Genomic DNA, 10,772 nt, shown 5'->3' with positions numbered 1-10,772 from the left:
TGCAACCTCGTTCACCAGCACTGCTTCCCTTGCTTACTCAGGAAACTGTGCTGATTGTGAGATTCCCTTGCTTATTTGGAAGATTTGGAAATTATGCTGTATGCCTTTCCCTAGAGCCCTGGGTCAGGCAGTCTGGGTGAGCTCCAAGCTGATGGCTGGGTTTAGGAGATCAGATATCTCCCAAGGGAGGGCCAAGTGCCAGGAACTTGGATGCTGTGCCGGCCATGAGCCCTTTCCTGGCCTCCTTGTCTAGTCTCCTGATGCCAGGGAGAAAAATGAACTTCTTTCTATGTAGGGATCCCCTGAGGATAAGGCCTTGATTCAGTCAATCTGTATCTCCTGCACCACGGCAAGTTGAAGCAGCAGGCTTCACGAATATTTTACAACATCGGATGTGGTAAAATGTCACTGATGTATTTTTATTTCTGCTTTACAATTCTGATAATGCCAGTGGAAGAAGGAGTGAGTACTTCTATTGACTGGTGGGTTGTGTTGTCCCTAGTTTATTAATGACTGTGGTGGATGAATAAGACATGCCCCTTATAGTCTTAGGTATCAAAATACTTGGTCTGAAATGGTGGCACTGTTTAGGGAAGCAAGGAGGTACAGCCTTGCTAGACAACATTCTTTTACTTGGAGGTAGGCTTTGAGAGTTTAAAGCTTTGTGCCATTTTCAGTTCACTCTGTCTACCTCATGGTTATGGTTTAGGAATGGCTTCCTGTTCTAGACATGCTGGCTGCGTGCTGCCATGCCTTCGAATTATAATGGATTTTTGCACCTCTGGGACCATAAGCCAAATGAACCCTTTCTTTCTTAAGTTGCCTTACTCATAGTGTTTTATAATGAAAAGAGAAAAGTGACTGATACAGTGTCAAAGCTATGGCTCAGGACAGCTAAAAAAAAAAAAAACCTTTTAAAGTTAGTAGTGGTAGCACAGTGCTAAAAAGAGCAATGGGCTTCAACTCCCACTGTTTACCACTGGATCGTGATTTCTCTTAGCTATCAAGTTAGACTTGGAAACTGTCTTTCTCTCACAGATGTGTCCAACCTGTGACTTATGGAATCATGTAGTTGGCAACATCTTGTGTCAATGTCAAAAGGTTGGACCTGTTGACTGGCTCCACACACAACTGACAGCTATTGTAAAGCTTTTCCAAAACTAAGGGAAAGCTTTATTTATTGGGTTAAATTCCACAGAGAACACATCTGGAGACATTTAGCCACTTGTACATTCTACCCAGCTGTGACACCTTTCTAAGGGCTGCTGGAGAGAAGGATATGTCAGGCTAAGGAAAAATCTGTCACTGTTCTCAATGTGAAGGTCCTACTAAGTCTTCGTAGTTCTTTAATGGCTGTCTTCAGGGTAGGTTCAATGTCGTTCTTCCTTCCCTAAAAATTGGAGTCACCTGAACTAGGGCTTTGGGCTCCTGACTTTGCCTTTGCACATTATCAGAATAGGATGCAACCTTTAACCAGTACTTACCGTGTACATATTTTGCTTACTGTATAAGTTATTACCTTGTTCCTGTGATAGAATGACTGACATTAACATGAAAGAGGAGGAAATATCTATTTTAGCTTGTGGACATTCAGGGGTTGAGTTAAATGTTTGCTTGACCCCATGAGCTTGGGAAGACCACCAAGGTGGCAGAGACTGTGGATCAGGAATGTGTTTGTGTCACAGCAGACAAAAGGCAGAGAGGGGTGTACTCAGAGCCTAGCCGAAGCGGCAAAGCATTGCCTTAGTAACCTGCTTCCTTCCCGTAGACCTCCTCTCCCACTCTATTCACAGATAGAACTATCAGCGAGGGCTTTAGTACCTGAGCCAGTGGGGGATGTTTCATATTCAAACCATAACACTTTCTAGAATCTTCATTTTAATAAGCATTTTTACCATCTGCATCATACCGTTCTGGAGCAAAAATTTAAACAGTGTCTATAAGAGAGAGAAGAACAGAAAGTACCATTCAAATATTAGTTATCACTACTACCAGGACCTATAACTCTTTCTTCCTCTTACTAATATTCATTGCTCATAGACTCATATACTATGGGTAATGCTTATGATGAGAGAGAGAGAGAGAGAGAGAGAGAGAGAGAGAGAGAGAGAGAGAAAGAAACCCAAACAAAACAATAGACTCCTATCCTAACCTAGATCCCGGCCCTAACAGAATAGATGCCAATGTATGAACGATGAGCCTCAGAGGCAACTGAATCACACTGGGAAGCAACTCTATGTGGCTCAAGGGAGGATGCAGGGAAAGAGTCTCCATCTAAGGTGGACAGGATGAGTAAAAGGATGAGTCAACATCGAGAGCACGAGGATGGGAGAGTGTCCAGACAGACAGCCGGAGATTAGAACCATACTTGGAGAACCGAGGAGTGAGGCACGGAGCTAAGAGCTAGTTGTAACACTGAGAGATAGTGAGGGAACACTCCCCGGATGAGAACCCCCTTTCCTACTGCCCACCAGCTTGTCCTTCAAATTCCACCTGTGGACTAGATACCTTGCATGAGTGGCTAGCTGAGTCAAATCTCCTCTTTCCTACTCTGACGGCATCAGTGTCTTCATTCTCTTCTGACGCATTATCCTGGGTCCATTGCTATTTATGTCACATCCTGATGTTGGCTTCCTATGGTGACTGTGTGACAGAAAAGACATGCCTACTTTTGCTTACTACTTTCCCAGCACCTAGCTCTGTCAAATCTGAATAAACATTTACTGAGTGAACAAATGCATTCAGGAGAAAGAAGAGCTAGGCTGAGGAGGGGCCAGGATTAAGGTATGAAATGCATGCCTGCATCTCTCTTTCCTTGGAGGGGGGAAGTCTCTTCTTTTCAGGGAAGTTTTCACATTCATTTCCACCTGACAGACAGCCCTTGGGTCTTGGTGATCACCTGGGCGTGGTGGGAGAATGGACCTCCATTCACTGTGACTGTAAAACTTGCTCACCTGCGGCTCAGATTGCATCAACCTCGCCTTCCGAGGCTCCTTCCCGGTGTGGGTTTTTTCCACTGGGTTATGTGCCAACTGTGGTGACTCACCAAGGAGCAGGACAAAGCACTTCCTTTCAACTTCCTTCGGCAGTTGATTTCCTTACACCAATCTCACACGGGCTTTTAAGAAAAAGTCATCCCAGCAGTAAAGCAGTAGGGACAAAGATTGACCTCTTAATGTGTAAGCATGCTGCAAGTGGGCACTTCTTTCCACTGTGTATGAAGACTGCTCACTGGAGGAAAACCGAGGACTATATTCAGTCACTCTCTGTTTTTGTCTACAACTAACCATGGCTGTATTAGAATGTGGGTATGGGTTTTATTACCTCTATATAGGATACATATAGTTTTGCAAAGAATACCTTAAATGAGCAGTCTTGCCCAACTTTGGTTAAACCCAGGCAGGTGTGCAGGGGCTCTGCTTAGCTTGTGCTGATAGTTTAGGAGTGATAGCTATTCTTGTCTGTCTGTTTTCTATCTCTTTGGTTCTGATCAAATCCTACCTCTGGTCACTTTCCTAGATTCCACTCTCATCATCTGTTCCATACAAGATTCTCAGTCGCTCATTCACTTTCTGAAGATGCCTTGGGAATCACATCCACTTCTGAAACCTGGCACCCACTTTGCTGTTAGCTTCCATTCCTGGGCCAGGCCAGGCATGGTAATTCTTTTTACTACTTTCTCCATCTACCTGGCTGACCCTACAGGAGACACAACAGAAGCTGGGTATGGTGGCTTGGCCAAATGACAAAAGGTCACCCCTGAGCCCAGGACTCTGTTCCTATGAAGACTGACTGACTCTTAGCAATTGATCCTTTGTGTCTATAAACCTGATGGTATCGGGAGAAGTGAAGAAAACTGGGAATACAGTTTCTTCAGATTCATTTCAATGTTTTGAAAACTCTAGGAATCTACTTTGCTTTTATCTGCTTTCAGGAAAACAAGTTGTACGATTTCAGTAACTAAAAAAAACAAACCCCATCTTTGTTCACTGTCTGATCTGCTGGCCAGCTTGGCCTTTGATGAACTTGCGTGTTTCTTTTCATGGAAACTGTTGGTACAGAGCTATGGGCGAAACCAGTGAGGCATCCGACAGAATCAGAGAAGAGAGCAGATCTGAAATCTTGAGCCAAAAGTTTTAGACACTGGTTTTGACTGGCCCATTAAAAAGAGGAGAAAATACGCACATCTGTGACTGAGATACAAAGTTCATGCAGTGTTTATAAAATATAACAAGTTAGAAGTGGAGCAAATGATAAACCTAGGAATGTAAGACTTTTCTAAGGGATTGGACTGCAGATTCCACACCTCCCTGATCACATTCTCTTCAATTTCATATTCATTTTTCAAAGCCATGCAGTAAGGTGGATGGTCCACACAATGGCTGGAAAGTCATTTGTGCTTGTCAAACGTGGCGATGGAGAACAGGAGGTGAGAGGAGATAAGGTGGGGGCAGAGCTGAGCAAATCACCAGACCTAGTGGCTCTCACAGGCTACTTACTGAGGAGCTCCTGATATGAAGAGTCCCAAACCGAACAAGACGGGGTGTGACTCAGGGCAGAAGGAGGCACTACATTTGGATCCTGTAAAGACTTTCCCACAATAAGACCTGGGAGCCTCAGAAATGATTAGAACCAGCATGTTTGTATGGAGGGACCTTCCCCGGCACAGAAAGGAGAGTCAGAGAGTCCTTCTTGATAGGCCCTCAGAAGAAAAAAGGAGTAGGGGCAAGCGGGCAGTGAGCCAGCCAGGCTCGATGGTCAGGGGAGTCAGCGGATGACTTGCTAGCAACCAGGCAGCCTCTATGACATGCAGGCCATTTCTGCTGCTGCTGTGACTGAGTAGCAACCAGGTGCTTCTTTGTTTATACAGGTTTCACAGAACAAAGGCAGACTAATGATTATTTAAGTGGTACAGAATATATGTTTGACTTTTCATTACATGTCTAGGGTTGGGTTACAAGTTCAGTCACAATTAGAAAGTACAAACAGAACATAGTATTCTTTTTTTATTAATAGCTTTATAACTCCAATGTAAGGAATCTAAAGAATGTCACCTCCAAAGCAAACACATTTAATACAACAGGCTGCTTTTAGGCTGGCGGTATTTACTGTTTGAAAGCACTTCAGTCAAACAAACAAAAAAATATCTGAACCAGTCTCGTTGTGAGTAGCAAATACTAATGCCTAACTTCTTTTACTGTAAGTTTCATCATCTACACTATGAATTAGGAGAAGTTTATTTTAGTCAACTCATTTGCTGAGTTTTATTCCTTTAGAAGTATACCCTGTACAACTCCTTATTTTTAAACTACATTTTTAAAGAGACCTCTAAGCCTATAATAAAAAGTGACCTTGATTCTATAATCTGTTCTCCTGGCCAGTGAGAGTTTGTCAGTTGTCACTGTTGGTCCTGCGCCAATGATCCTGTCTGAGTTTGCTCAGGGGCAGACACAGCAGGAAGATTTCTGGAGTAATGGCGGCATCTAGCTATGTGCTTAGTGATCTCCAGGGCTTACGGAAGACTTCCCGATAGTGGCCAGATAAAGTTAACTTTAGAATTTTCCTAAAATGAGTCAGACATAATTTTTCTCAGGAAAAAACATAAAACTAATCATAATGCAAATGAGTTCCCAATAACACACTATATAGAGATCAAAACCCCAAAGTTAGAGATAGGACAGCGACTGTAGCAATCTGCCCAGCTGGAACTGTCAAGCAGCTATGCTGGGTTCATAGCTCTTGTCACTTCCAGTGGATATGGCTGTACCAGTTGTGTGTGTGTGTGTATATGGTTGTCTGTGTATGTGTGGGTGGTTGTGTGTGTGTGGTTGTATGTGTGTGTGTGGTTGTGTGTGTGTGCACACACACATGTGTGTGTGCGCATGTGGAGGTCATAGGACAGCTTGTGGGAATTATGTCTCATACCACCACATTTGTGTCCCAGGGATTCGACTTAGGTCTTCAGGCTTGGTCACATGCCCTTGCCCAGTGAGCCATCTCACTGTCCTGATTTTGCAATTTTCAAGGAGCTTCTACAAACCTTACTTCGTAAGGCACAGAAATCTGTGACTTCCCACTCTGAGTAAATTAACTTAGGTAGTTTTTCTTTTCTGAAGGTCATTTTAATGAGGCCAGTTTTGAGCTGAAGGGTAGTTCTCTAGACCATTCTAGAAAAATCAGTAGAAGGAACCATGTCATGTGAAAAGCGGGAAACACTGGTTGTATTCAGTTTTTTTTTTTTTTTTTTTTGCAGGAGTCGGGTCACATCAGGTAAACTATTGAGACTTGGATCAAAGCCAAGAGATTCATTCACTTCTTTATAGAATTAATTTCTTCCTTCATCCCATTTTTTGCTTATTTCACTATGGCAATCACTCATTAAAACACACACACACACACACACACACACACACACACAGAGAGAGAGAGAGAGAGAGAGAGAGAGAGAGAGAGAGAGAGAGAGGCAGACAGAGAGGCAGAGAGACAGAGAGACAGAGAACACACAAAATTTGCCAAAATGAATGGTTACTACTATTAGTAACAATTTAATACAGAGAATTAGGAAAATGATATTAAATAGTACCATTTGCAAAGCAGGCATAACGTTACTTTCTATAAAATATGGCTATGTCTGTTTGAAGTTGGTAGACTAGAGCATCGTATGGGCGTAAATGTTGTGAATATCACTGTAGATACTGATCAGCAGTGAAAAGCAGAGAGCAGGAATGTAGGGGATTTGACAGAGATCAAGAATAGCCAGAGGGACAGAGAGCAATGGGCAGAAGCAGCACAAGGTCCTCTCTACTCTCCAATTCAATTTTCTTACTGCTCTGACCCTGCCCTCAATATCTGGGGCTTTGTCAGATTCCCAACTGCCTCTAATCCCACCAAAAAGCACTTTCTCCCAGCCGCCCCTGTGAACAGGCAACTAACCAGTTGAAAGACCTGGAACCTGGATTAGGGCTCCCTCCTCTGTTCAAGAAGTGCAGCTATCCTGGTCTCTGAATTTTCAGGGCAAATCTTCTGCAAAAGGAGCTGAACCAGAGACTTCCCTGCTGTAATGCCGCAAAACAGATTTCAAGCTTTTAAAATTGTATTATACTTAAAATGATCTCCTCTTCAAATGCAATATATGACTCTGTAAGTCGTGAGACCATTATTCTCCATATCAACTGAACTTCCATAGGTCTCCAATATAAGTGTACGTTACTTTATGACTACCCTCTAAAGAGAAAGCATGAATGAAAAGGAGGTTTTGTGTCTCAGTCCAGTCACTATCATCTCTAGTTAGTGATCACTGCCAGTGGAGACCAGAGTGACCAGTATGTAAATACATGAAATGCATGTATGTACTGGGGTCTGTAGGTCATACTGGGAGGAGTCTCTGGATCAGAAGAACACTTGGGGTGGGGGTGGGCACATGGGCACGAATGCATTTCCCATTGTAGCCCAGGCACAAGAAGCAGTCTGTACTGCTTTAAATAAGAAGCATCAGCTCACATTAATTTAAAAACAGATGGAATTTCATGTAGCATCATCACATCCTTCCCATTTTCTCCCCTCCCCTCTCCTCTCCCTTCCCCACCACTGATCGTCGCCTGCTTCCCTAATAGTCTTCTTTCTACACTCGTGGTTTGCTTTTTTTTTTTTTTCTAAATTCTACATGGGGATAATATCTGATATTTTTCTTTGTGAGTCAGGCCTATTTTGCTTAACAACACAATTTCTAGTTCCGTTCATGTTTCCTGCAAATTACACAATTTCGGTCTGCAAATCACTATCCTGCAAATTACATGAATTCATTTTCCACAATGGAAAAATACCATTGTGTACGTAAACAATATTTTCTTTATCTATTCATCTATTGATAAACATAACTATTTTGAATAGTGCTGTGGGAAATTTGTGTTTTCTACTTGCAGATGTGAAGTTTATCCAATACCATGTGCTCATGGTTTGGTAATTTTGTTGAATCAAATGGCTGTAGATGTGTGGCTTTGTTTCTATTCTATTCCATTAGTCTGCAAGCCTGTTTCTCTGTTGGTACCCTGCTATTTTTGCGATAGCCCTGTAGGAGACCTTTAAGTCAGATTTTGTGGTACCTCCAGTATTTCTGTTCCTGTTCAGGGTTTCTTTGGTATCTGACGTACTTTGTATTTCCATATGGACTATTAACGTCACTGTCATTGGAGTTTGGACGGGGACTACATGGAAACTGTAGGCCAGTTTAGTTGTGTGGTCATTTGGCATCATTAAGTCTGCCAGTCTATGGATATGGAAAGTCCGTCTTCTGGAGTCTCATTCAACTTCACTCACTCTGTCTGTCACATCCTTGGTTATGCTTATTACTAGGAAGTTATTCCTGAGGCCATTGTAAAGGTGATTATGTTTAAGTATCATTTTAAAACACATTTTACCATTTATCAGAAAGGGCTGTTTCTTCAGCACTCGCATTGATTATTTTTTTATGGTGACATTATTTCTTAAAACTCTGTAAAAAAAACTGCAAAGTGCCACCTTAATATGCACACACATACACGGGGGGGGGGGGAGGGGAGAGGGAGAAGGAGGGAAGGGGTAGGGGGAGGGAGAGGAAGGAGGAAGGGGAGGGGGAGGGGGAGGGAGAGGGAAATTTTTTTTTAAAGACAGCTTGGTCCAGAAGTCACAATCCGCTTGCTCGCTTGCTATCTTCTCGCTTTTTTGTTTTGTTTTGTTTTTTTCGAGACAAGGTTTCTCTGTATAGCCCTGGCTGTCCTGGAACTCACTCTGTAGACCAGGCTGGCCTGGAACTCAGAAATCCGCCTGCCTCTGCCTCCCAAGTGCTGGGATTAAAGGCGTGTGCCACTACCGCCCGGCTCGCTTTTGGTTCTTAATTGCTATGATTACAAGAGTTCACCACCAGGTCTCACCAAGTTTTAGAATATTAAAATTCTATTTTTAACATTTTCGTTGAGAGTCTAGCCTTTAACTGCCGAGCCATCACTCACAGAGCCCTTAAAACTCATTATTTTAAAACTTTTTATTCTTTGTAAATTTCATATCATGTACCACCTCAATTCCACTCATCACACTGTGCTTTCATCTGTTCTCCCTTGCAACTCCCCTTCAAAAGAAAACCAAAAATCAAGCAAAAGAAAAACAAAGCATCTCCCCACGAAAGCTGCCGTGTGTCACACTGTGCCACACAGTACACCTTTTTGCCTAAACAGCTATACTTGCAAACGTTCATTGCAATGAGGGATGGGGCCAGCTCTCCACCTGCCACAAACCTCTACCCTTAATGTACTTCTGTATCACCGACGTCATACTTCAAAGTCAATGCATTTATTTTTTTAAAATGGACACATTAGTCTTTCAACATCTTTCCTTGTTTAGTCATTTTCAACACGTAGCCTCCAGCCAGTAACTCTCAGAGATGTGTCTCACGCGTGCAGGGAATGCTACCATAAACCCTTTTCATTTGCTCCCTCATTCACTTAAAAATAAAATTTGCTGACAAGGTATTATTTAAACTGTTAAAGGCAGGTTTTTACCAGACCCAGTCACTGTTATCTACGAGCGACAGCAGCTAATTGCCCTATGGTCTTTCCTTCGTGAGATTTCCATTCTAGAGAAGAAAATGGAAGGGATGACAACATATAAAATGTGACATCTAGTTGGGAATGCTGTACGGTTATGGGGAGATGGAGAGGTGGAGGTTGGGTGATGCAGACTTGTATCAGGTGGTCCGTGAACACCTTCTGATAACCTCATGAGTATCCTAGGGGATCTCAGATAATCATGCCATTATCTGAGAGAAGTGTCTTACAGGAGAGATGGGGCTGAGACCTGCTAGAACTGGAGTGATGTAAACACAGGGACGCACAGCATACAGAGAGAGTGAAGTGGTCTCAAGGGTAGAGGGCACTGGGGCATGTGGGTACCTGGGAGGCACAGGTCCTGGGAGGCCAGATGCTTAGACTGCAGTTCATGATATGGGAAAGCCGTGGCTTTGTGCTGCTCCCTGTCAGGCCCACTCTAGCTGCTGTGTGGAAAAGGGGCAGGAGAAACCCATGGGTGAGGATGGAAGCGGAGGCCAGCTGGTGTCTGAGGTAGACTACATCATCTCTGTAGGCAACTTCAGGCTTTCTGCTTGTGTTTTTACTCCGAATTAGCAGGATCCTTGGGTTGCTGACTTCTTACCGTCCCATGTCCCCTTAGATGCCCTGTCCCTGCCTTTCCAGTGGTGGGACTTCAGAGCCCAGCTCAGCTTGTTTCTATTTCTCCCTTCCTGAATCTGGTGTCAGACAGCAAGCTTTTTTATTGTGGCTGATGGGTGTGGATCTCTCTTCCTTCTGACTGGTTACGGCTAAGGTCTTCCTGCATCCTGCAGACTCTAGCACTCCAGGTGACGTGTTTTCTTTCCCTTCTTTTACCTTTTTCCAGTTTTCTTGAATAACCCACTACTGTGATTATTTTAACAGCTTTGGCAGCAGGTTTGATGGCTTCTCTTTATTCCTTATGACTCAGCAATTCTTTCTGCATCTTCTGTAAGTTTTTCTGTTTTCCAGGAAAGACAGAGAACAGTTTTAAAATACATAGCATGTCTCCTTTACCACAGGGCTTTTTACAGTGTTCTTTTCATTAGACTATAGCTGGATTGGGCCAGGGAGATGACAAGGGAGTACAAGAAGAACACCCACTGCAAAAGAATGCCAATTGGGGTGGAGCATTACGGGCAGCTGAACAGAGAGAAAGAGAGAGAGAGAGAGAGAGACAGAGAGAGAGAGAGA

Source organism: Grammomys surdaster, unplaced genomic scaffold, assembly GCF_004785775.1.
Source record: "Grammomys surdaster isolate TR1022 unplaced genomic scaffold, NIH_TR_1.0 125702, whole genome shotgun sequence".
NCBI classification, from domain to species: Eukaryota; Metazoa; Chordata; class Mammalia; order Rodentia; family Muridae; genus Grammomys; species Grammomys surdaster.
This window is presented reverse-complemented; position numbering follows the sequence as displayed.